Here is a 23,290-nt window from a genome sequence, read left to right as displayed (position 1 = left end):
CCTTGGAAGCCTGTCTGCGGTCACTCCTTCCACTAGACTTCCACTGACCAGACCACTGCTGCCCGTGTACCCCTGGAACCAATTTAAAAGTGCCTACAGCCAGCCCAAGTTTGTTATGTTAGGCCTTGGAAGCCTGTCTGCGGTCACTCCTTCCACTAGACTTCCACTGACCAGACCACTGCTGCCCATGTACCCCTGGAACCAATTTAAAAGTGCCTACAGCCAGCCCAAGTTTGTTATGTTAGGCCTTGGAAGCCTGTCTGCGGTCACTCCTTCCACTAGACTTCCACTGACCAGACCACTGCTGCCCATGTACCCCTGGAACCAATTTAAAAGTGCCTACAGCCAGCCCAAGTTTGTTATGTTAGGCCTTGGAAGCCTGTCTGCGGTCACTCCTTCCACTAGACTTCCACTGACCATACACTGCTGCCCATGTACCCCTGGAACAAATTTAAAAGTGCCTACAGCCAGCCCAAGTTTGTTATGTTAGGCCTTCGAAGCCTGTCTGCGTCCCGTTCTTTCAACTACAACTATACTGACCAGGCCACTGATGGCCGTGTTCCCCTGGAACCAATTTTAACTTGCCTACAGCCAGCCCTATGTTATTATGTTAGGCCTTCGAAGCCTGTCTGCGTCCCGTTCTTTCAACTACAACTACACTGACCAGGCCACTGATGGCCGTGTTACCCTGGAACCAATTTTAACTTGCCTACAGCCAGCCCAATGTTAGGCCTTTGATGCCTGTCTGCCGTCATTCCTTCCACTAGGCCTCCACTGACCTGTCTATTGCTGCCCGTGTACCCCTTGAACCAACCTAATAAAATATTTTAAAAATTAATTTGATTATAAAAAATAAGATCGTGTTGAGATCTCAAATGCAGACATTTTAACAATCAAAACAAACACACATCAAATATCTGGAACTGTACTACAAAGGTCCAACAGCTACAATTTCTTTCTCCTGCAAGAAGTTAACTGAAAGTTTTTTGGAGTTGTTAACACAGATATGGCATCCACCGAGTGTTGTCCTGTCGCGTCTCCTTTAAATTATTTCCAATAAGATGTTAAACTACTAATTTAATAAAATCAATAATTAAAAAATTAATTGAGTAAGTCAAAAGCACATTGCAAATAAACATTAATTACAAATCAAGAAGCATGGCGCGTCCGAGGGTGAGTAGATACCGAATAAGAATATAATCACCCTCGGACGTGCAATGCTTATTTAAAACAGCCTTCCTTCCTATGAATCAGCCCTTCCGTGGTGTAGAGAGAGGTTGTGTTACACTCCAAGGTGTTCCCCAGGTTGCCTTTCCTGAGCTTCGATCTTCCGGCTCTCGTTTAGTAGCTGTTGGAAACTACGCTGCATTAGGCCTACTAATTGTGTATGGGTGAAACAGTGGCGCATCTGCGGTCCCTCCTTCCACTAGGCCTCCACTGACCTGTCTACTGCGGCCCGTGTACCCCTTGAACCAACCTAATAAAATATTTTAAAAATTAATTTGATTATAAAAAATAAGATCGTGTTGAGATCTCAAATGCAGACATTTTAACAATCAAAACAAACACACAACAAATATCTGGAACTGTACTACAAAGGTCCAACAGCTACAATTTCTTTCTCCTGCAAGAAGTTAACTGAAAGTTTTTTGGAGTTGTTAACACAGATATGGCATCCACCGAGTGTTGTCCTGTCGCGTCTCCTTTAAATTATTTCCAATAAGATGTTAAACTACTAATTTAATAAAATCAATAATTAAAAAATTAATTGAGTAAGTCAAAAGCACATTGCAAATAAACATTAATTACAAATCAAGAAGCATGGCGCGTCCGAGGGTGAGTAGATACCGAATAAGAATATAATCACCCTCGGACGCGCAATGCTTATTTAAAACAGCCTTCCTTCCTATGAATCAGCCCTTCCGTGGTGTAGAGAGAGGTTGTGTTACACTCCAAGGTGTTCCCCAGGTTGCCTTTCCTGAGCTTCGATCTTCCGGCTCTCGTTTAGTAGCTGTTGGAAACTACGCTGCATTAGGCCTACTAATTGTGTATGGGTGAAACAGTGGCGCATCTGCGGTCCCTCCTTCCACTAGGCCTCCACTGACCTGTCTACTGCGGCCCGTGTACCCCTTGAACCAACCTAATAAAATATTTTAAAAATTAATTTGATTATAAAAAATAAGATCGTGTTGAGATCTCAAATGCAGACATTTTAACAATCAAAACAAACACACATCAAATATCTGGAACTGTACTACAAAGGTCCAACAGCTACAATTTCTTTCTCCTGCAAGAAGTTAACTGAAAGTTTTTTGGAGTTGTTAACACAGATATGGCATCCACCGAGTGTTGTCCTGTCGCGTCTCCTTTAAATTATTTCCAATAAGATGTTAAACTACTAATTTAATAAAATCAATAATTAAAAAATTAATTGAGTAAGTCAAAAGCACATTGCAAATAAACATTAATTACAAATCAAGAAGCATGGCGCGTCCGAGGGTGAGTAGATACCGAATAAGAATATAATCACCCTCGGACGCGCAATGCTTATTTAAAACAGCCTTCCTTCCTATGAATCAGCCCTTCCGTGGTGTAGAGAGAGGTTGTGTTACACTCCAAGGTGTTCCCCAGGTTGCCTTTCCTGAGCTTCGATCTTCCGGCTCTCGTTTAGTAGCTGTTGGAAACTACGCTGCATTAGGCCTACTAATTGTGTATGGGTGAAACAGTGGCGCATCTGCGGTCCCTCCTTCCACTAGGCCTCCACTGACCTGTCTACTGCGGCCCGTGTACCCCTTGAACCAACCTAATAAAATATTTTAAAAATTAATTTGATTATAAAAAATAAGATCGTGTTGAGATCTCAAATGCAGACATTTTAACAATCAAAACAAACACACAACAAATATCTGGAACTGTACTACAAAGGTCCAACAGCTACAATTTCTTTCTCCTGCAAGAAGTTAACTGAAAGTTTTTTGGAGTTGTTAACACAGATATGGCATCCACCGAGTGTTGTCCTGTCGCGTCTCCTTTAAATTATTTCCAATAAGATGTTAAACTACTAATTTAATAAAATCAATAATTAAAAAATTAATTGAGTAAGTCAAAAGCACATTGCAAATAAACATTAATTACAAATCAAGAAGCATGGCGCGTCCGAGGGTGAGTAGATACCGAATAAGAATATAATCACCCTCGGACGCGCAATGCTTATTTAAAACAGCCTTCCTTCCTATGAATCAGCCCTTCCGTGGTGTAGAGAGAGGTTGTGTTACACTCCAAGGTGTTCCCCAGGTTGCCTTTCCTGAGCTTCGATCTTCCGGCTCTCGTTTAGTAGCTGTTGGAAACTACGCTGCATTAGGCCTACTAATTGTGTATGGGTGAAACAGTGGCGCATCTGCGGTCCCTCCTTCCACTAGGCCTCCACTGACCTGTCTACTGCGGCCCGTGTACCCCTTGAACCAACCTAATAAAATATTTTAAAAATTAATTTGATTATAAAAAATAAGATCGTGTTGAGATCTCAAATGCAGACATTTTAACAATCAAAACAAACACACATCAAATATCTGGAACTGTACTACAAAGGTCCAACAGCTACAATTTCTTTCTCCTGCAAGAAGTTAACTGAAAGTTTTTTGGAGTTGTTAACACAGATATGGCATCCACCGAGTGTTGTCCTGTCGCGTCTCCTTTAAATTATTTCCAATAAGATGTTAAACTACTAATTTAATAAAATCAATAATTAAAAAATTAATTGAGTAAGTCAAAAGCACATTGCAAATAAACATTAATTACAAATCAAGAAGCATGGCGCGTCCGAGGGTGAGTAGATACCGAATAAGAATATAATCACCCTCGGACGCGCAATGCTTATTTAAAACAGCCTTCCTTCCTATGAATCAGCCCTTCCGTGGTGTAGAGAGAGGTTGTGTTACACTCCAAGGTGTTCCCCAGGTTGCCTTTCCTGAGCTTCGATCTTCCGGCTCTCGTTTAGTAGCTGTTGGAAACTACGCTGCATTAGGCCTACTAATTGTGTATGGGTGAAACAGTGGCGCATCTGCGGTCCCTCCTTCCACTAGGCCTCCACTGACCTGTCTACTGCGGCCCGTGTACCCCTTGAACCAACCTAATAAAATATTTTAAAAATTAATTTGATTATAAAAAATAAGATCGTGTTGAGATCTCAAATGCAGACATTTTAACAATCAAAACAAACACACAACAAATATCTGGAACTGTACTACAAAGGTCCAACAGCTACAATTTCTTTCTCCTGCAAGAAGTTAACTGAAAGTTTTTTGGAGTTGTTAACACAGATATGGCATCCACCGAGTGTTGTCCTGTCGCGTCTCCTTTAAATTATTTCCAATAAGATGTTAAACTACTAATTTAATAAAATCAATAATTAAAAAATTAATTGAGTAAGTCAAAAGCACATTGCAAATAAACATTAATTACAAATCAAGAAGCATGGCGCGTCCGAGGGTGAGTAGATACCGAATAAGAATATAATCACCCTCGGACGCGCAATGCTTATTTACAACAGCCTTCCTTCCTATGAATCAGCCCTTTCGTGGTGTAGAGAGAGGTTGTGTTACACTAAGGTGTTCCCCGGGTTGCCTTTCATGAGCTTCGATCTTCCGGCTCTCGTTTAGTAGTTGGTGGAAACTACGCTGCATTAGGCCTACAAATTTGGTATGGGGTGTAGAGACAGGTTGTGTTACACTCCAAGGTTTTCACCAGGTTGCCTTTCCTGAGCTTCGATCTTCATGCTCTCGTTTAGTAGTTGTAGAAAAGTACGCTGCATTAGGCCTACAAAATGGGTATGGGGTGGAGAGAGATGGTGTGTTACACTCCAAGGTGTTCCCCAGGTTGCCTTTCCTGAGCTTCGATCTTCATGCTCTCGTTTAGTAGGTGTCGGAAAGTAGGCTGCATTAGGCCTAAAAAATGGGGAATGGGGTGGAGAGAGATGGTGTGTTACACTCCAAGGTGTTCCCCAGGTTTCCTTGCCATTGCTTCGGTCTTCCGACTCTCGTTTAGTAGTTGTAGAAAAGTACACTGCATTAGGCCTAAAAAATGGGTATGGGGTGTAGAGAGATGGTGTGATCCACTCCAAGGTGTTCCCCAGGTTGCCTTTCCTGAGCTTCGATCTTCATGCTCTCGTTTAGTAGGTGTCGGAAAGTAGGCTGCATTAGGCCTACAAATTGGGTATGGGGTGGAGAGAGATGGTGTGTTACACTCCAAGGTGTTCCCCAGGTTGCCTTTCCTGAGCTTCTATCTTCAGGCTCTCATTAAATTGTGGTTAAATGGAACAACTGCATTTGGCGTACTAGTTGGTTTGGGGCCTACTATCGGTGTCTGCCACTCCTTGCTGTTCTCCTGGTTTCCTGTCCTGAAATTCCATTTTCAGGCTCTCGTTAAGTAGTTGTTAATGTTAGACTGCATTTGGCCTACTAGTTGGGTTGGGGCCTACTATCGGTGTCTGCCACTCCTTGCTGTTCTCCTCCACTGAACAAAGCTGTGCCGCCTGTTTACTACGGTTGCCAATTTTGAACTGCATTTCGACTACTTACTGATTTGGCCCTACTCTCTGTGTCAGCCTCTCATTCCAGTTGTCCTCCACTGCAATGCCCCCTGGTTATTCCTGTGTTACCAATTTTGAACTGCATTTAGCCCACTTTCTTCTTTGGGCCTATATCTGTGTTTCCACTTCATCGTGCCCATTGCCCAGCCAGTGATAGATGAGTCTGCTGGTACATTGACCCATAACGCAACATTCCCCGTGCACGCTACACAACAACATTGTGACCCTGCTGAAAGTCAGGTTGCTCTTCCCGCATACCATACCACCTTACACGGGGACAAAGAGGAAGGTGCAGATGAAAGTGCAGGTTCCTTCATCAGGTGGGGGGAGGAATACTAGTTGGCGACGTCACTGGCACAGGGCCTCTCATAGTACGCAAAAGTGTTGCTGCCGGTGGGAGGCGCCCCCGCCGTGCAAACACACCGCTGTACTTTGAGGGGCCCTGTGCCAGTGCCAATGCCAACGAGTGGGCCCCCCCTGCTTGCTCAGGTTCACAGCACTTGCAAAGTTGAAATACTTACCTCTCCCTGCTCCACTGCCGTGACGTGGTCCAGATTTCCTGGGCCCACTAATTACTTGAACCAGCCCTACCCCCCACAACTTTAGCCAAATGACCCCCAATTTCAAATGCCTTCCAATTATTATAAGGTAAATTACGCTTGACAAGCTTCATTAAGAAGAATGGATGGTTTTGACATTAAAATGGGCACTCTAGGTGTTTTCCTGGCCCCCACTCACTGCCGACTATGCTGCCCCATTGACTTGCATTGGGTTTCGTGTTTCGGTCGATCCCGACTTTACGTCATAATCGGCCGATTTCACTCGACCCGACTTTGGACATAGTCGGGTTTTGCAAAACCCGGCTCGACTCTAAAAAGGTCAAGGTCGCTCAACTCTAGTGTCTACCCCTGCCCTCAGCCAGTGGCGTGTCACTAATAGCACACCATGCAGCTGCTATGGGGCCCATGAGTCGGGGGCCCACCCGGTGGCAGCAAAGAAGGAGCAGCGGGTGACAGGAGGCAGAAGCCGGCAGCTGCAGCTAAATCCTGTGCCCGCTGCTAAAGAGAAATTCATTTTCACTGCTCCCCATGCCCATAGTCACTCCCACCACTATGCACTGAAGTTAGTGCCGAGAGATGGGAGGGACTATAGGAGGGGAGAGCAGTGAATATTCATTTCACTTTAATAGTGGTCACAGTAGCCGCAGCTGCAGGTTTCCTGCTGCTATTCGATCACATGTGCCTGGTACTAAAGGGAATGAATATTCACTGCTCTCCACACTCATGAATACGGTACTTATCAGTAAGCGAGTGAGTACGTGGTGGCCATAATACTGTAGGACTGCATTATATTCTGTTGGGGACTGCATTATATTCTGTTGGGGACTGCATTATATTCTATGGAGGGCTGCATTATATGCTATGGGGGGTTGCGTTATACAGTGGGGCAAAAAAGTATTTAGTCAGTCAGCAATAGTGCAAGTTCCACCACTTAAAAAGATGAGAGGCGTCTGTAATTTACATCATAGGTAGACCTCAACTATGGGAGACAAACTGAGAAAAAAAATCCAGAAAATCACATTGTCTGTTTTTTTAACATTTTATTTGCATATTATGGTGGAGAATAAGTATTTGGTCAGAAACAAAATTTCATCTCAATACTTTGTAATATATCCTTTGTTGACAGAGGTCAAACGTTTTCTGTAAGTCTTCACAAGGTTGCCACACACTGTTGTTGGTATGTTGGCCCATTCCTCCATGCAGATCTCCTCTAGAGCAGTGATGTTTTTGGCTTTTCGCTTGGCAACACGGACTTTCAACTCCCTCCAAAGGTTTTCTATAGGATTGAGATCTGGAGACTGGCTAGGCCACTCCAGGACCTTGAAATGCTTCTTACGAAGCCACTCCTTCGTTGCCCTGGCGGTGTGCTTTGGATCATTGTCATATTGAAAGACCCAGCCACGTTTCATCTTCAATGCCCTTGCTGATGGAAGGAGGTTTGCACTCAAAATCTCATGATACATGGCCCCATTCATTCTTTCATGTACCCGGATCAGTCGTCCTGGCCCCTTTGCAGAGAAACAGCCCCAAAGCATGATGTTTCCACCACCATGCTTTACAGTAGGTATGGTGTTTGATGGATGCAACTCAGTATTCTTTTTCCTCCAAACACGACAAGTTGTGTTTCTACCAAACAGTTCCAGTTTGGTTTCATCAGACCATAGGACATTCTCCCAAAACTCCTCTGGATCATCCAAATGCTCTCTAGAAAACTTCAGATGGGCCCGGACATGTACTGGCTTAAGCAGAGGTACACGTCTGACACTGCAGGATCTGAGTACATGGTGGCATAGTGTGTTACTTATGGTAGGCCTTGTTACATTGGTCCCAGCTCTCTGCAGTTCATTCACTAGGTCCCCCCGCGTGGTTCTGGGATTTTTGCTCACCGCTCTTGTGATCATTCTGACCCCACGGGGTGGGATTTTGCGTGGAGCCCCAGATCGAGGGAGATTATCAGTGGTCTTGTATGTCTTCCATTTTCTAATTATTGCTCCCACTGTTGATTTCTTCACTCCAAGCTGGTTGGCTATTGCAGATTCAGTCTTCCCAGCCTGGTGCAGGGCTACAATTTTGTTTCTGGTGTCCTTTGACAGCTCTTTGGTCTTCACCATAGTGGAGTTTGGAGTCAGACTGTTTGAGGGTGTGCACAGGTGTCTTTTTATACTGATAACAAGTTTAAACAGGTGCCATTACTACAGGTAATGAGTGGAGGAAAGAGGAGACTCTTAAAGAAGAAGTTACAGGTCTGTGAGAGCCAGAAATCTTGATTGTTTGTTTCTGACCAAATACTTATTTTCCACCATAATATGCAAATAAAATGTTAAAAAAAACAGACAATGTGATTTTCTGGATTTTTTTTTCTCAGTTTGTCTCCCATAGTTGAGGTCTACCTATGATGTAAATTACAGACGCCTCTCATCTTTTTAAGTGGTGGAACTTGCACTATTGCTGACTGACTAAATACTTTTTTGCCCCACTGTACTAAATGAGGTCAGAATTATATTTTATATGGGGACTGCATTATACTCTATGGAGGACTATGGGAGTGTATTATACTCTATGGAGGACTATGGGGACTGTGTTATACTATATGGAGGACTAGAGGGAGTACAGTATACTATATGGAGGACTAGGGGGAGTACATTGTGCTTTATGGAGGACTATGGAAGTGTATTATACTACAAGGGTGTATTATACTATATGGAAGACTATGGGGAGTCTATTATACTATATGGAGGACTATGGGGAGTGTGTTATACTATATGGAGGACTAGAGGGAGTACAGTATACTATATGGAGGACTAGGGGGAGTACATTGTGCTTTATGGAGGACTATGGAAGTGTATTATACTATATGGAGGACTATAGGGAGTCTATTATACTATATGGAGGACTATGTGGAGTCTATTATACTATATGGACGACTAGGGGGAGTGTATTATACTACATGTATGACTAGGTGAGTACATTATACTATATGGAGGACTAGGGGGAGAATTTTATAATATATGGAGGACTGTGTGTGTGTGTTATACTATATGGAGGACTGGGGGAGTCTATTATAGTATATGGAGGACTGGGGGGAGTGTATTATACTATATGGATGACTAGGTGAGTACATTATACTATATGGAGGACTATGGGAGTGTATTATACTATATGGAGAACTAGGGGGAGTGCAAAATGCAAGATATTCATCGAGTGATTGGATTGGTTGTGCCGCAACAAAAATCATTGTTCTCAGCAGCACATCGCCCGGTGAAAACTGCAGATATGCTGCTAAGATGGTACTGTATGTGGACAGATTGATCTACTAGTGATTATTCTGTCCCCATTATTATTCCTCAGCCGGAGTAAAGTGGCCGGAAACAAGCGGCGAATGACTTCAATATTGTTAATCACACTCGTCTAGTGGCCCGAAATCGGTGCATGTAACTACAACCGAAATGTTTCTGTGTGATGGTGCAATTTGTTAGCATTTGGGGCCCCATTTTAATCTTTTGCCTAGGGCCCCACTTTGCCTAAAACCAGCCCTGCTGATACCATAAGCCATGCTGCAAACCACCCTCTCATGGTACCCGCCTATGCAACGACAGTCTGGAACTTAGAGATATTGTTGTCCCTTTCGCATCCTTCTGTGCTTCCTCCTTTTCCTCTGGCACCACCACTTCCTTCTTCAGACTATTCAAAATGTGCTCCAGTAGATGACCAGAATAGTGATGCTGATGATGGCATCGTCAGTGCTAACTATCTTAGTAGCCATTTTGAAATTGTGTGGAAGGTTGCAGAGGTCTCTCATCTGTGCCCTCTCCGCAAGCGTGATTTGCACCACGTCCATCCTGCTTTTTCCCAGGCTATGTAAAATTACATACTGTATAAGGGCTCATTGCTGCTGCCACTGTCGCTGCAGCTGTGCAGAGCGGAATTCCACCTTGTCGGCACATCACATATCAACCGGTTAACCGGTAGGCCAAAATACCTAGCAATGCAAGTCGATGACCCATGGGGTGCGAATGGTGGAAGTGAGCACACAGCAACCGTGCTTTCTGCAGCAATGCATCCAGGCCAGGATAATGGTGGAGAAATTGCTCTAACACCAGGTTCAGGATGTGAGCCATGCAAGGCACATGTGTGAGGTTGCCCCGGTTTAGGGCAGCCACAGGTTGCATGTTATCGCACACAGCTTTCCATTTCTTCATGTTCAGTAGAGACAGCTATTGCTCAAACCTGGCTTGGGTAGCTGTCCACAATGCTTGAGTTGTGTGACTGCAATCTCCAAGGCATATTAGTTTAAACACTACCTAATTGTGGAGAGCCCTGTCTGCACAGTACAGAATTGGGGGGATTCTCTCTACACTGTTGGAATGCACATCTCATTAAGGGAAAGGTTGAGGGCAAAGATGGAGGCCCTAGAGGAGGTGGAGAAGGCAGAAGCAGTGGAGGAATTGTTAGATACAAAGGTTTGTCCCACAAGCCTTGGAGATTTAAAATCCTGTGGAGCAGCCCATTCACCGGCTGCCTCTGCAGCCACACAATGCTCAATCAGAAAGATGTAACACACCTGGCTATGCTTATTCATCCAGGTGTCAGTGGGGAAATACACCCTGACACGCATAGATTTATTTAAAGAATGGGTGATGTTGTCTGTGACATGCTGGTGTGGAGCCGCAACAGCTTTCTTAGAGAAGTAATGTCGACTGGGCAACTGGTGCTGGGAGACTGCGACGGCCATCAGCTTTCCGAAACCGTCTGTATCCACCAGGAGGAACGAGAGCATTTCTGTGGCCAACAAATTGGACATTGTCAAGTTCAAGCTCTTAGCTTTTGCATGTGTAGAAAGAAAAAATATTTTACATGTCAACAACTGCGGGACTGAGGGCTGGCTGTTGAGTAGGCTGTACACGACAAACTGCTGGACTGTGTGTGAGATGCAGATGGAGATGTTATGGTGGATATAGAAAGATGCAGTGTGCTCGATGTCTGAGATAGATCAAAAACAGCAGGCATATCCCCTTGCGTAACAGATGATGGGCTGTCACTCACTCTGGTTGTAGCGGGTAAACAAGTAGAGTTTCTGCAGCTGGAGACCTGTGTGAGAAGACTTGAAATAGTGACAGAGGAGGAAGAAGAAGCAGATACGTTTGATGAGGCAGCCTGTGGCTGGCAATACCTGCTAGGTCTCATTTTAGTGCAGTGAGATTCCCAGATTAAGGGTAAGTTCAGACAGGGCATTTTTTCAGCTTTTTTTTCTGCAGCAAAACCTGATCTTCTTGACAGGAAAGAAGCTGCGTATAAAACGCAGGTTTTGGTGCATTTTTGGTGCATTTTTTGTTGCTTATTTGGTGCCTTTTTGGTGCGTTTTTTCGTGCTTTTTTTGGTGCATTTTTTTCTCTTTGTCCATGCTAATGTACTTGAATTTTCAGCAGCAAAAACGCAGCAAATAATGATCCTGTGTTTTTGCTGCGTTTTTTCAACACCCATTCACATCAATGGGTGAAAAACACTGAAAAAACGTAGCAAAAACGCTGAAAGAAGTAACATGCTCTACAACAAAAAAATGCAGCAAAGCATAAAATACTGATCACACAAAAAACCAAAGTGTCTGCATTAGATTTCTGAAATCTCATAGGCTTTGCTGGTAATGTAAAAAGCAGCTGAAAATTTGCATAAAAAAGCAGCAAATAACGCAGCAAAAACGCCCTGTGTGAACTTACCCTTATGCTTAAATTGTGGATTGGTAGGGGGCCATAGAATTAGCACAAATATTTGTATGATGAAATTTGGACTGGTGGCTGGACCACACAATTTGCCCAAAGGATTTAGATGCTGAAATGTGAACTGTTGGTGGGACCACAGAATTAGCACAAAAGATTTACCGTATATGCTGAAATGTGGATTCGTGGAGGGACCACAAAATGTCGCAATGTCACAAATTTTTTGTGCAACTTCAAGTTATGTTGAATTTTTACTACTTTGATGAATCAACACCTATGTACCTAGCTGGCCTATTATATTCATAGTACCTGAAACCACAGCTATGGATTACTTGTTAAATAGGCTTATTGTAAGTGTTAAGTGCTTGCATATCTGAGATCTTTTCTAAAATTGTTTGAACCATGTAGAGATGTTGTAGGGTTGTTTGTGTTTCATCATATTTATACACTTTAGAGCAGATCAATAAAATCGTCTGCTCTGGACGTGTATATTTGGCTATCCCCTTCATGTCATGGCCATATTCCGTTTTTGTCAATAAAGCCATATGATGGTTTGTTTTTTTGAGGGAAAGTTTTGATGCACTGGAAAGAGTTCAAAATATCCAAGTGCGTTGAAATTGCAAAAAAAGAGCAATTTCTCAATAGTTTTTTTCTATTTACTATACTTTTTGCCAGGTTAGCTTTACATGGTAATAATCTGGCAATAAGATTCTCCAGGTCAGTACAAGTACATTTTTACTGATACCATTTTGAGGTAGATATGATGTTTTGATTGCCTTTTGTTGCAATACTAGATAGTGGCCCGATTCTAACGCATTGGGTATTCTAGAATATGTATGACAGAACTTGTTCAGTAAACGCAAACGTAGCATATAACAGCCCATGTAGCATATACCACAGCCACGTAGCATATAACACAGCCCATGTAGCATATAGCACAGCCACATAGCATACAGCACAGCCACGTAGCATATAACAGCCCACATAGTATATAGCACAGCCACGTAGTATATAACACAGCCACATAGTATATAGCACAGCCACGTAGCATATAACATAGCCCACATAGCATATAGCACAGTCACATAGTATATAACACAGCCACATAGTATATAGCACAGCCACGTAGCATATAACACAACCACATAGCATATAATAGCCCACGTAGTACATAGCACAGCCACATAGTATATAACACAGCCAACATAGCATATAACAGCCAATGTAGTATAGCACAGCCACGTAGTACATAGCACAGCCACGTAGCATATTACACAGCCCACGTAGCATACAGCACAGCCACGTAGCATATAGCACAGTCATGTATTATCTAACACAGCCCATGCAGCATATAACACAGCCCACGTAGTATATAGTACAGTCCACATAGTATATAGCACAATCCACAAAGTATATAGTACAGTCCACGTAGTATATAGTACAGTCCATGTAGTATATAACACAGCCACGTAGTATATAGCACAGTGCAGAGGGAACAGACAAAGATGTAGTCAGGTAACTGTCAGAGGTAAGAATACCAGAAGGAAAGTGGAGCAGAGCAAATGGAGAAGGCAAAACGGATAGGTAGAATGACGTCCAAGGTCAGGTAGTGAAATGATCCACATGCAGAACACAAGGCACAGAGAGACAAAACAGTCAGAGCTGAATGTTCGTCTGGCAGGGATCTAGGACTGGTAACCCAGCTAAGTGACTGGGCCATCACCAGAGACAGAGAATGGCTGAACGCAGCCCAGAATTTCCCAGCCTCAGACTAGCTGGCAGAGCCATCAATCAAAACACTGACAGCTCAGTACGCCCCTGCGCCAGACTAATTCAGTACACTCCTGTACCAGATTGGATGACTGAGCTGTCAAAGTACAGACAGCTTCAGCACTCCCCAGCACCAGATTGTACAGCTGAACTGTCAGTAACTACATTCCAGACACATTGAGGGATGGAGTGGAATCGTGACATTCTAGGCTTGCCTTTATATTTGTCTTGTCAAAGCAACCGTTAATGACTTCACTAATAGTAAACCAAGAATTGTAAGTGCACATATTTTGGTTTGTGGCCCTCTTAGTTGATTCTGAATAAAATTAGATATTTAATAATTTTGCTTATATGTTTTCATCACTTGCATACTATTAACATGTCTATCGATCCTATGATTTCCATTATTTTTCTTCGTTAACTCCTTGTTGTTGCAATTTCAATGTTGAAGAGTGTATAATTGTAAATGTATGTAATGTGCTGTTTTAATTACTAATTACATGAAACTAACTGTAGATGAATTTTGCAATTTTGTGGTTCACAAATTAATGTAATGTAAGTATTTATATGTCAAGCCAAGAAGATATCTCATGTTGCAAAATACAACATTTAATTTAATGTGACTAATTACATATGAACTACAGTATACAGTGGAATCATTGTATATGTTTGATAAGAAGAACGAAAATGATTTTTAACATCTTAGGTTAAAAAACAATGTATAAGCTATTTTATTTCATAATCTTTAATACTTCATTTGAATTTGCTTTAATCCCTTCACACCCCAAGGCTGTTTATACCTTCATGACAAAGCAAAATTTGATCATTCCAACCAGTGTCACTTCATGTGGTAATTACTCTGGAATGCTTCAATTAACCCCTTTACCCACAAGGGTGGTTTGCACGTTAATGACCGGGCCAATTTTTACAATTCTGACCACTGTCCCTTTATGAGGTTATAACTCTGAAACGCTTCAACGGATCAAAGTGATTCTGACAATGTTTTTTCGAGACATATTGTACTTCATGACAGTGGTAAAATTTCTTTGATATTACCTGCGTTTATTTGTGAAAAAATGGAAATTTGGCAAAAATTTAGAAAATTTTGCAATTTTCCAAATTTGAATTTTTATGCAATTAAATCACAGAGATATGTCATACAAAATACTTAATAAGTAACATGTCTACTTTACATCAGCACAATTTTGGAACCAAAATTTTTTTTTTATTAGGGAGTTATAAGGGTTAAAAATTGACCAGCAATTTCTCATTTTTACAACACAATTTTTTTTAGGGACCACATCTCATTTGAAGTCATTTTAAGGGGTCTATATGATAGAAAATACCCAAGTGTGACACCATTCTAAAAACTGCACCGCTCAACGTGCTCAAAACCACATTCAAGAAGTTTATTAACCCTTCAGGTGTTTCACAGGAATTTTTGGAATGTTTAAATGAAAATGAACATTTAACTTTTTTTCACAAAAAATTTACTTCAGCTCCAATTTGTTTTATTTTACCAAGGGTAACAGGAGAAAATGGACCAAAAAGTTGTTGAACAACTTGTCCTGAGTATGCCGATACCCCATATGTGGGGGTAAACCACTGTTTGGGCGCATGACAGAGCTCGGAAGCGAAGGAGCACCATTTGACTTTTCAATGCAAAATTGACAGGAATTGAGATGGGACGCCATGTTGCGTTTGGAGAGCCACTGATGTGCCTAAACATTGAACCGCCCACAATTGACACCATTTTGGAAAATAGACCCCCTAAGGAACTTATTTAGAGGTGCTTTGAGCACTTTGACCCACCAAGTGCTTTACAGAAGTTTATAATGCAGAACCGTAAAAATAAAAAATCATATTTTTTCACAAAAATTATTTTTCGTCCCAAATTTTTTTATTTTCCCAAGGGTAAGAGAAGAAATTGAACCGCAAAAGTTGTTGTACAATTTGTCCTGAGTATGCTGATACCCCATATGTGGGGGTAAACCACTGTTTGGGCGCATGGGAGAGCTCGGAAGGGAAGGAGCGCCGTTTGACTTTTCAATGCAAAATTGACAGGAATTGAGATGGGACTCCATGTTGCGTTTGAAGAGCCACTGATGTGCCTAAACATTGAAATCCCCCACAAGTGACACCATTTTGGAAAGTAGCCCCTAAGGAACTTATCTAGATGTGTGGTGAGCACTTTGACCCACCAAGGGCTTCACAGAAGTTTATAATGCAGAGAAGTAAAAATAAAAGAAAAATTTTTTCCCACAAAAATTATTTTTTAGCCCCCAGTTTTGTATTTTTCCAAGGGTAACAGGAGAAATTCGACCCTAAATATTGTTGTCTAATTTGTCCTGAGTACGCTGATACCCGATATGTGGGGGGGAACCACCGTTTGAGCGCATGGCAAAGCTCGGAAGGGAAGGAGCATCATTTGGAATGCAGACTTAGATGGATTGGTCTGCAGGCGTCACATTGCATTTGCAGAGCCCCTAATGTACCTAAACAGTAGAAACCCCCCACAAGTGACCCCATATTGGAAACTAGACCCCCCAAGGAACTTATCTAGATGTGTTGTGAAAACTTTGAGCCCCCAAGTGTTTCACTACAGTTTATAACGCAGAGACGTGAAAATAAAACATCTTTTTTTTCCCACAAAAATTATATTTTAGCCCCCAGTTTTGTATTTTCCCAAGGGTAACAGGAGAAATTAGTCCCCAAAAGTTGTTGTCCTATTTGTCCTGTGTACGCTGATACCCCATATGTTGTGGTAAATCCCTCTTTGGGCACACGGGCGAGCTCTGAAGGGAAGGAGCACTGTTTAACTTTTACAACACAGAATTGGCTGGAATTAAGATGTCGCGTTTGGAGAGCCCCTGATGTGCCTAAACAGTGGAAACCCCCCAATTATAACTGAAACCCTAATCCAAACACACCCCTAACCCTAATCCCAACAATAACCCTATCCACACTTCTAACCCTGACACACCCCTAACCCTAATCCCAACCCTAAATGTAATCTAAACCCTAACCGTAACTTTAGCCCCAACTTTAACCCTAACTTTAGCCCCAACCCTAACTGTAGCCTTAACCCTAGCCCCAACCCTAACCCTAACCCTAGCCCTAACCCTAGCCCTAACCCTAGCCCTAACCCTAGCCCTAACCCTAATGAGAAAATGGAAATAAATACATTTTTTTAATATTTACCTAAGTAATGGGGTGATGAAGGGGGTTTGATTTACTTTTATAGCAGGTTTTTTAGCGGATTTTTATGATTGGCAGCCGTCACACACTGAAAGACGCTTTTTATTGCAAAAAATATTTTTTGCGTTACCACATTTTGAGAGCTATAATTTTTCCACATTTTAGTCCACAGAGTCAAGTGAGGTCTTGTTTCTTGTGCGACGAGTAGTGTTGAGCGATACCGTCCGATATTTGAAAGTATCGGTATCGGATGGTATCGGCCGATATCCGAAAAATATCGGATATCACCGATACCGATATCCGATACCAAAACAAGTCAATGGGACACAAATATCGGAAGGTATCCTGTAATGAATCCCAGGGTCTGAAGGAGAGGAAACTCTCCTTCAGGCCCTGGGATCCATATTCATGTGTAAAATAAAGAATAAAAATAAAAAATATTGATATACTTACCCTCTGACGCGCCCTGGTCGTCACCGCTGCAACCGCCTTGCTTTCGTTCCGAAGAATGAGCGCGTAAAGGGCCTTCGATGACGTCACGGCTTGTGATTGGTCGCGTGAGTGGTCATGTGACCACTCACGCGACCAATCACAAGCCGTGACGTCATCGAAGGCCCTTTACGCGCTCATTCTTCGGAACGAAAGCAAGGCGGTTGCAGCGGTGACGACCAGGGCGCGTCAGAGGGTAAGTATATCAATATTTTTTATTTTTATTCTTTATTTTACACATTAATCTTAATCCCGATACTGATTCCCGATATCACAAAAATATCGGAACTCGGTATCGGAATTCCGATACCGCAAATATCGGCCGATACCCGATACTTGCGGTATCGGAATGCTCAACACGAGCGACGAGTTGGCGTTTTTATTGGTAACATTTTCGGGCACGTGACATTTTTTGATCTCTTTTTATTCTGATTTTTTGTGAGGCAGAATGACCAAAAACCACCTCTTCATGAATTTCTTTTGGGGAGGCGTTTATACCGTTCCGCGTTTGGTAAAATTGATGAAGCAGTTTTATTCTTCGGGTCAGTACGATTACAGCGATACCTCATTTATATAATTTTTTTATGTTTTGTCGCTTTTTTACGATAAAAACTATTTTATAGAAAAAATAATTATTTTTGCATCGTTTTATTTTGAGGACTATATATTCTTTTTTTTGCTGATGATGCTGTTTTGTTGCTAGTTTTTTGAGGGGACAAGATGACGTTTTCAGCGGTACCATGGTATTTATATCTGTCTTTTTGATCGTGTGTTATTCCACTTTTTGTTCGGCGGTATGATAATAAAGCATTGTTTTTTGCCTTTTTTTTTTTTTCTCTTACGGTGTTTACTGAAGGGGTTAACTAGTGGGACAGTTTTATAGGTTGTATCTCATCAAAGGATAATAAAAGAAGCGGCACTCACCAGTTTGCTGAAAAAAGTGTCTTTAATACAGCCTTAATCCATGCTTACAGGCTATTCAGAAACGTTGCAGGTGATTGTGAGGGTGCGGGGAGTGAAGGAGGACGACGGCCGTTTCGTGCAATCAGCACTTCGACGGGTTTTATAGGTTGGGTCGTTACGGACTTTTTTACTTTGTCCCAGGGGGAGACATCACAGATCGCTGATCTGACAGTTTGCACAGCACTCTGTCAGATCAGCGATCTGACTTAGAGCACTGCAGGCTTACCAAGCGCCTGCTCTGAGTAGGCACTTGGTAAGCCACCTCCCTCCCTGCAGGACCCGGATGCCGTGGCCATCTTGGATCCGAGGCCTGCAGCGAGGAAGGAGGTAGGAGACACTCAGAGCAATGCAATCACATCGCGTTGCTGCGGGGGTCACAGGGAAGCCCGCAGGGAGCCCACTCCCTGCGCAATGCTTCCCTGTAACGCCGGCACACCGTGATCAGCACACCGTGATCATGTTTGAGCGCAGTGTGCCGGGGGTTAATGTGCCGGGGGTGGTCCGTGACCGCTCCTGGCACATAGTGCCGGATGTCAGCTGCGATAGGCAGCTGACACCCGGCCGCAATCGGCCGCGCTCCCCCCGTGAGCGCGGCCGATCGCATATGACGTACGCAATATTGGATTGAAGTTCATTCTCTGTCCTCCGTAGTACATGCCTGCACAAGGCATTGCCTTGCGCAGGTATGTACTACGTACAATCCAATATTGCGGCCAGCATGCAGCCAGCGGGTAAGGAAAGGGTGAATCAAACACCCGAAAACCCCGCCCCTACGGCTGAAGATTGTTCTCTCCAAATTCAGGTGACAGAGTCCCTTTAACAAATAGCATTTCCCATATCTACTTTACATCACCGTAATTTTGGACGCATTATTTTTCTTTGTTAGGAAGTTATAAAGTTCAAAACTGCACCCCTCAAATTGCTCAAAACCACGTTCAAGAAGTTTATTAACCTTTCAGGTGCTCACATGAATTTTTGGAATGTGGAAGGAAAAAATGAACATTTTGCTTCGTTTCACAAAAATTTTACTTTAGACCCAATTTTTTTTATTTTCAAAAGGGTAACAGGAACCAATGGACCCCCAAAATCTGTTGTGCAATTTCTCCTGAGCATGCCTATATCCCATAGTGGGGGAAAATTACTGTTTGGGTGCATGTCTGGGCTCAGATAGAAGGAGTGCCATTTGACATTTTGAATGCAAAATTTGCTGGGATAATAATCGGACACCATGTCACATTTGGAGAGCCCTTGATGTGCATAAACAGTGGAAACCCCACAATTGACATAATTTTTAAACTAGATTCCTCAGGAAACTTATCTAGATGTGTGGTGAGCACCTTGAACCCTCAGGTAGTTTACAGAAGTTTATAACATTGAACTGTGAAAAAAATCACATTTTCAGCAAAAACTTTATTTTAGCCCCCAAATTTTGCATTTTCACCAGGGTAACAGGAGAAATTGCACAGTACAATTTGTTGCTCAATTTCTCCTGAGTATACCGATGCAGCAAATTTGGGGGAAAACTGGGTGCATGGCAGGGCTCGGAAGGCGTGCCATTTTTGAGTTCAAAATTTGCAGGAAAAATTAGCGGGAACCATGTCACATTTGGAGTGCCCAAGATGTGCAGTGGAAATATACCAAAAGTGACACCATTTTGGAAACTATACCCATCAGGGAACTTAACTAGATGTGTGGTGAGTACCTTGAACCCCCCACAGGTGCTTCTCAGAAGTTTACAACATTGAGTCGTAAATATAAAAAATAAATTGAAATTTCTCCACAAAAATGTTCTTTTAGTCACATATTTTTTATTTTTACAAGGCGATAGGAGAAAATGGACCTCAAAATGTGTTGTGCAATCTGTCCTGAGTAGGCAGATACCCCACATGTGAGGAAAAACTACTATTTGAGTACATGGCATGGCTCAAGAAGAAAGTACAGTATGTTGTGGTATACAGATTTTGATGGAATGATCTGCAGATGTCATGTCGCATTTGATGTGCCTAAACGGTAGAAACCACCAACAAGTGACACTATTTTGGAAACTAAACTCCTAAAAGAATGTATCTAGATGTGTGGTGAGCACTTTGAACCCCGGTTGCTTAACAGAAGTTTATAATGAAGAGCCGTGCCGGGGTAAAATGGTGCTGTAAACAACAGGCAGGTATGATACTTTTGCCTGCCTGTTGGTGCTATAGTTGATGCAGTGTGACACACAGGCAATGACCACAGGAAAGTAAAAAAAAATGTATTTTAATGTCAAAAGAAAAACTTACAACTGGAACTCAAAAGATATCCTCCAGGTCGCAGCCAGAAAATCAAGACTGTCAACAATGAGTCCGGTTGCTGTGGGCAACTGCACCGCCGTGTACGCTGAGGGGTGTTAGGCCTTTTGGCTCTGCTTGACTCCATGTTGCTTCACACAGGTTGAGCTTGTGCTCTGCACGCTTGTAAACCAAAACTGACACACCCAAACCTCTGCTGCAGGGTTTTTACAAGGAACCTGTGGCCGTAGGCCACTTGGAAGTCCTAGCTGGGAATGAAGCGGACAGCCCCACTACCATCCTGCAGTCCTCTTCAAAAAATAAAAGCCCGATGCAGGTTTTCTTAAAACTGCCTTGGAGAAATAGTTTGCCCAAGACCAACACTTACTTTTACTTTGCATTGCAATCACAGCTATACCCATGACTACAATGCACTCCCACGGCCTCAATACGCTTCTGTGTGCCTCCTGGGGGACACATAGCGACCCTCGCATGTAACACCAGTCACTGCTTCACAGTGCTTACTTAGATTTTTTGTTTTTTGTAAAGTCCCTAAAATCCCCTTTAACATTTTATTTGTGATATGCCTATAAATGTTTTAATCTTATACCCATGGAAACAGTAATGGCACATGACAAGTAATCAAGTAACCTTGTCCCAAGACAGTCTTTTGAGGGCTTGTTTATTTGTTTTTTTTTTTCATTTTTGCTTGAGTTTGAGTTTTGAATTACTCCATTTCTTTTGTTATTACATATAGTGAAAATCAGAAAAAAAAATTAGATGTGCGCAGTGAAAAAAAAAACACTACAAAAATTTCATGTTGGATTTTGCATTAGCAAAATTTTCTTGTGCTGTAAAATTGCCCTGGTAGCATGATTCTCCAGGCCAGTACAATTCTAAAAACATCACAGTTGTATTTGAAAAAGAAGAATTAGTCTCACCATTTTTGAGACCTGAAATATTTTCGTTTTTATATCGATGGAAATGTGCCAGGGCTTGCTTTTTTGCATGGTGAGCTGACATTTTAATTGACACAATTCTAGGGTAGATATGAATTTTATATCAATTCTTGTTGAATTTGGTGACAAGTTAAGGAAACCAATATTTTAAAATTACAGCTTTTTTTTTTTCATCTTCATGGCGTTTACTGATGTGATTCATTAACTTTATATTTTGTTAGATCAGACTTTTAAGGACACAGTGATATCAAATATGTTCATTTTTATATTTTTTATTCTTTATTCTGAATTGGAGAAAAGAGGAGTGATTTGAACTTGTCTGCATGATGGAGAATGCAAGACTGCCTTTGCTTCTATAGATTGTAACAAATGGTACATCACGTTGTCATCTTTTATACTCTTTTCTCTAGTAAGGACTGTTTTCTAGATGACAATATTTTTCACATCAATCATAGGAAATGTACCTGAGAAGAGGGGCACAGACTCAAAAATGTAGACAGAATAATGACTTGAAACCTTGTGGCTGCTCTTACAGTGATCTGGCACTTTCCACTAATCCAGCACTGCCGCACACTGTCTTAAACTGTTACTGAGTAGTATGATGTTATCATCTGATAAGAGTTTAAGAAAGAATGTAGCACAGCTGTGGTAATGTAAAAGGTGAGATTTAGAGAAAAAGGAGAGATATGAAGAGATATTGAATAATAAGGGATGTGGGATCTCGCTCTACCTTTTAGGATCCCATAACCTGGAAGTTCAGGCCCGTCTTCGCTATAAATATGAGTCCTTACAGGGTCCATTAGGCCTACTGCTGTGAGATTTTGGTACAGGAATATATGCAGACAAATTATCAATCTGGGGATGTTTAATATGCAAATTGCCTCTTCAGAGAAAAATTGGACTTGAGCTCTATAGCGCCACCTATTGGAAGTAGCGATCCTACAAGTAACAATCAACCCTTTAACGAGTCTTACAATATGACTTAAGATAACAGCCAAATCAGTATCTCAATTCTCAGACACGTAGACCTCAATCTAGGGATGACCATTGTTTTATTAATAAAAGGCATCCCCAGATTGATGATTGAAACTTTTTAGGGATGACCTGTTACCAGATCAAAAGTGGGCAGTACAAATTCTGCTCTTATTTTATTGCTGGTGTTTTCTTGGGTATGCAGTTTTTTTTATTATTATTATTATTTATAATCCACCCAACAGTTTATGAGATATTGGTCTTTTTATCTAGAGCTAATTTGTATGATTTTGAGCGTTTCTAACAGGGCTGTAATGCAGAGCATCCTAGAGTCATTCCCAAGAGTCCTGTGAGCAACGTCTTCATTGTAAAGACCATGTAAAGAAGCACTAAAAGAAAAGGCAGCACTAAATAATGATTAGCTCTCTGGCACTGTGTGGTGAATATTAATCACTTAATGTCTGCAGAAACACCTTTTAACTGAAGCAGTTAAGGGGCCTTATTCCTCAGCACCGCATTTTAACAGTGCTAAGAAATAAGGGTATAATGACCACGAGCATTGGAAAATCTCAGGGGTCTCAGCAACTGTGGGCAGCTGAGACCATTGAGAATATGATCAGGGCCAGTTTTAAGGGTTTAGTATGTAAGGTTTAAGTCTAGTAGAGTTAGAATAGGTCTAGGCTTTTTTCTTAGGCGGGCATATAGAAAATACTAGCGACGCATTCAATCCTGTAATGGATCTTTGTCAGCTGTGACAAAGGTCCATTACAGGATCGAAATGCGTCGCTGGACTATTCAGTGTATGCTCTGTGCA

The sequence above is a fragment of the Ranitomeya imitator genome, chromosome 6, assembly GCF_032444005.1.
Source record: "Ranitomeya imitator isolate aRanImi1 chromosome 6, aRanImi1.pri, whole genome shotgun sequence".
In the NCBI taxonomy this organism is placed as follows: domain Eukaryota; kingdom Metazoa; phylum Chordata; class Amphibia; order Anura; family Dendrobatidae; genus Ranitomeya; species Ranitomeya imitator.
Note: the sequence above shows the minus strand (reverse complement) of the source record.